This window comes from Pteropus alecto, unplaced genomic scaffold (genome assembly GCF_000325575.1).
Source record: "Pteropus alecto unplaced genomic scaffold, ASM32557v1 scaffold114, whole genome shotgun sequence".
In the NCBI taxonomy this organism is placed as follows: Eukaryota; Metazoa; Chordata; class Mammalia; order Chiroptera; family Pteropodidae; genus Pteropus; species Pteropus alecto.
Window position 1 is genome coordinate 2,507,335 of NW_006435793.1, and position 4,190 is coordinate 2,511,524.

The 4,190-nt window shown below is 40.9% G+C and overlaps 1 pseudogene; it reads right to left on the minus strand.

Moving 5' to 3' along the window:
- Positions 1-1,608: 1,608 nt before the first annotated feature.
- Positions 1,609-1,727, minus strand: LOC112479478 (annotated as a pseudogene).
- Positions 1,728-4,190: the final 2,463 nt, after the last annotated feature.

Here is a 4,190-nt window from a genome sequence, read left to right on the forward strand (position 1 = left end):
GGCACCTAAGATCTGATGCTGACCTCAACCCCACCCCGACCCTCGGTCACAGCTCTGTACCACCAATCCCCAACAAATTCACCCACATCCGCAGTATTGTCAGGCTTCAACTTCCCCTCCCCAGATCCGCTTCTCAACTTTCAACATCCCCCCCGCCCCCCACCCCAGATCCTTCCTCGGTACTCTTTATACGCCAGTCTTCTGTTTCCTCCCACTGTCAGCATCTATCTCCAACCTAGGCATCCCCCCTCTCCGCCCCAAATTCCAGACCTGGAAAGTCTCCAAATCCGGGCCTCAGATCCCAGCCTCAGACTTCATATCCTGAGCTCAGACACATCCCTGAATAGCCTCCCGCCTCCCTCCAGAACTCAGAGCAGATCCAGAACGGGACTCCAAACCACACTCCTTCTCTCTCACCTCTTCCTGTCCTGATCCAGGTGGGAAAGGGAAGGCCCCCACCTTTACCCCCTAAATAGGAAGATTCTCTTAGCATGCCGCACTCCCTGGGCGGAGGGAGAGCAATCATTACTTTGAGTAATGACTCTGAACAATAATTCTGAGGTGTCACTAGAAACCCAAATAAACTCAGTTACGTTTTCATTCTGAATTTCTAATTTACCGAGATGTGCCACCCACCTCTCTGGGACGCCAAAATGAGCTCCAGATTTGTAATTCTTCCTGTCAGACTAGCCCTCTCTTCAGACACAAACACATCCTCCGAGACTGTTACATAGAACAGAGAATATTTTTCCACAAACCCTTTTAAGGAGAAAATTTCATTTTCTATGCGATTCTAACTTGAAGTTAAACCTTGGTAGGAAGAATCAGAACCAGCATCTTGTTTCGGTTTGTAAATTACTTTTACCTGCCTGTAAAGACTTGCCTCCTGAGCTATAGAGGGGCAGGGTGGGGTGTTGGAGCTGGGAACTGAGACCTGTCCTATTCCCCTACTGGCTAGGACACTTACTTGAGCAAGTCAGTTAACCTTTCTGAGCCTCCATTTCTTTCTTCGTCTTTAAAATAGAAATAATATCTAGGTTAGTGAGAGAATATAAGATTTGGGAATTCTCCCCTTTTAAGTTCCACTTCTAAACCCTCCCTCCAGACCTCTGACCTACTCCTCTCCTTTAGACAGGTAAGGGCCCGGTGTACACTGAACCACCTAACCAGGGATGCATCTATTGCTAAAACCAAGGACTGCCTGCTCTCTGGAGCTTATGGAGACCACCAGCAGCAAGCTCTCCTCTTGTTTCCTGTAGCAGATAGACCAAGCCTGTAGCAACTGCTCTGGCAGGCTCCAGTCCCAATCTGCTCTTATTTCCAGTTTCTTCAATGGAGACTTGATGGGTATGTCAGCATCTGTGACACCTGAAGTCTCTAGAATGTGTTTTTGCTGCTCTATTCTCAGTGTTTTACATAAGAGATTTTCTGTATGAATGAATTTATGAATGAATGACTAAGTGATTTACCTCAGACAAACAACCGTTCTTCTCTCATCATTAGGTTCTTCATCTTTTTTTTTTTTTAGGCGAGGCAACTCTTGGTTGACCTCACAGATTGCAGGGACCTTGTCAGCTTACAATCCCTTTATTTTTTTTTATTTTTTTATGCCTACAGCACCTGATCATCCTAGGTGGTCTCCCATCCAAGTACTAACCAGGCCTGACCCTACTTAGCTTCCAAGATCAGACAGAATCGGGCTTGTTCAGGGTGGCATGGCTGTAGACGGTTCTTCATCTCTTAAATGGAAATTATAATAGTACCTACCCCATTTATAAATAAAAGGGATTGAATCACATGTCTTGAGCCATTTAAACGCCATAACGTGCATAATGTGTCTGCGACAGTATCTGGAACATAGTAAATATTTATTTAGTGTATTTTCCTTTGCTCATTCCCTTCCAGTTCTGTATAATTCCAATCAACATTTGTGTTCATGATAATCTGTATCTTTGCCTTACATAGCCTTAATTAATCAGTATTAGAATAACTTCCACTTCCAGTTTCTTAAAATTTTCCATGGAATTGAGTATGTTCATTAAGAAACTGAAGAACAAAAAGGAGAAACACACTATTTCTAAACTTTATTTTCCTAATATTAGAAGGAAATTTCCATAAGCCACGATCTATAAATAAGCTGTATTAGAATGCAACAATAAATTATCAGCTTAAAATAATGGTTTTCAAACTTTGAAATGTCTTTGAATTATCTGAAGAGCTTTCAAAAATGCAGATTCCTGAGTCTCAGCCCTAGAGAATCTGCTTCAGTCCACCTGAGGAAGTTCAGGGGTCTGCATGTGTAATAAACACCGCTAGTGATTCTGCTGCAGGCCTTACCAGGCCACACTTTGATAGGCATGGTTTAGAAAGTGTGACCTTAAAATTCAATAAGTAAAAATACATATACTAATTTCACCTTTTGAGAAAGTGTGGTCAATGGAAAGAAGCTTCTGGCTTTGGAGGCCTGCACACCAGAGTCGGAATTCTGGCTCTGCCATTTACTAGATCTAGGATCTGTGCACTCTACTTGATCTCTCTGACATTTCACATACCAGGATGTGAAGTGAGGTAATGACATTGACTCAAATATTTGTTGTAAGGTCCGAATAAGCTATTGCACATGGAGAATCATAAATGTCAATTCCTTTCACAGTCTCTACAGGCTCTCAAACAGGCTTACAGGTGTTGACTCTAAACGTCTTGATTTAAAGGGAAAAAACAGGATCAGTCCCCAGTCTGTCAGCTGCAGAGCCAGGACTAGAAAACTCCCACTCCGGATCCTTGCTTTCCATACAATGTTACCTCTCAATCTTTATGCCAAGTACATTATTTCCTTTTCCTTTGGATTATTCTCTTAACTACAATGTTTCCCCCAAACAGAGAGCAGAGGCTGCTTGTTGCCTAACCTACATAAATTCCTACATTCACTTTATAACAGAATTCTCATTTCCTTAGGGAAAGCAGTTCACCTGGCTAAAAATCTCAATTTCATAGGCTCTTTGCACCTAGATATGGCCACAGAGTTCTAGCTAGTGAAATATCAGTGGAAATCAATGAAGTAGAGCTTGTGGGAAAGATACTGTTTTCCCCAAAAAGAAGAGATGGACTCATCACCTTCCCTTCTTGCTGTCTGGAACACAATTGTAGTACTTGGAGATGCAACAGCCATCTTGTGAACGTAGGATGATAGCCATAAGTAGAATAGAGAGAAAAATGGAGGGAATCTGGGTCCTTGATAAATTCCTCGAGCAACTGTAGCAGCTCTAAAATGCTTACCCCTAGAGTTCTTACATGAGAAAAAGAAAAAAAAAAATTTAACTTTAGAAAATTAAGTTCTAGTCATATGCTATCTATATTGTTTTACATTTTATTTCTATCTTATTTTTAACCCACAAGATATTATCGATTTATATCATTATTATCTATTGCTAGCTCTTGGTGCTCCTAACTGAATCATAAATCACCTGAAACCTTAGTGGCTTAGAATAATAACCATGTATTATTTCTCATGAGACTGTGGGTAGACTGGGCAGTTTTTCTAGTCTAAGGAAATTTAAGCTGAGCTCACATATGAGTCTGCAGTCAGGTGGTAGGTCAACTGGGAGCTGAACATATCTATAATGGTCCAGAGAAGCTACTCTCTGTAGTTGTTCATCCTCCAGCAGGCTAGCCTGGGCTTGTTAACATGACAGTTTAGGGGGCCAAGATAATAAATGGAAGTTTACAAAGGATACAACATCATTTCTGCCACATCCTATTGGTTTAGGCATAAATTGGGCCAAGGCCAAATTCAAAGGGTATGGAAACAGACTGCATCTCTTGACAAAATCACATCTCAAAGAGGCATGGAGACCAAGAGAGTTAGTAAGTGTGGCCATTTTTGCAAACAATTTTTACAATTTCTGCTAATTTTCACTTCTTTTTACCTCTATACTTTCTATCTCAAATGAATTTTATTCTGCCTGAAAAGTATATACCCTTTCAAATCCCTTTAATGAGAGTTAACTAGTGGAAAACAATCTGAGTTTTTATGTTTAATCCTTATTTTGGGACAGCATTTTCACTGGATTTAGAATTCTGGATTGATAATTGTTTTCTCTCAAATATTGAAGATGTCATTCCACTGTCTCTAGCTTCCGTTGTTGTGTATGTGAAATCAGATATTAGTCTGTTTTTCCCTTGTAGGTAAT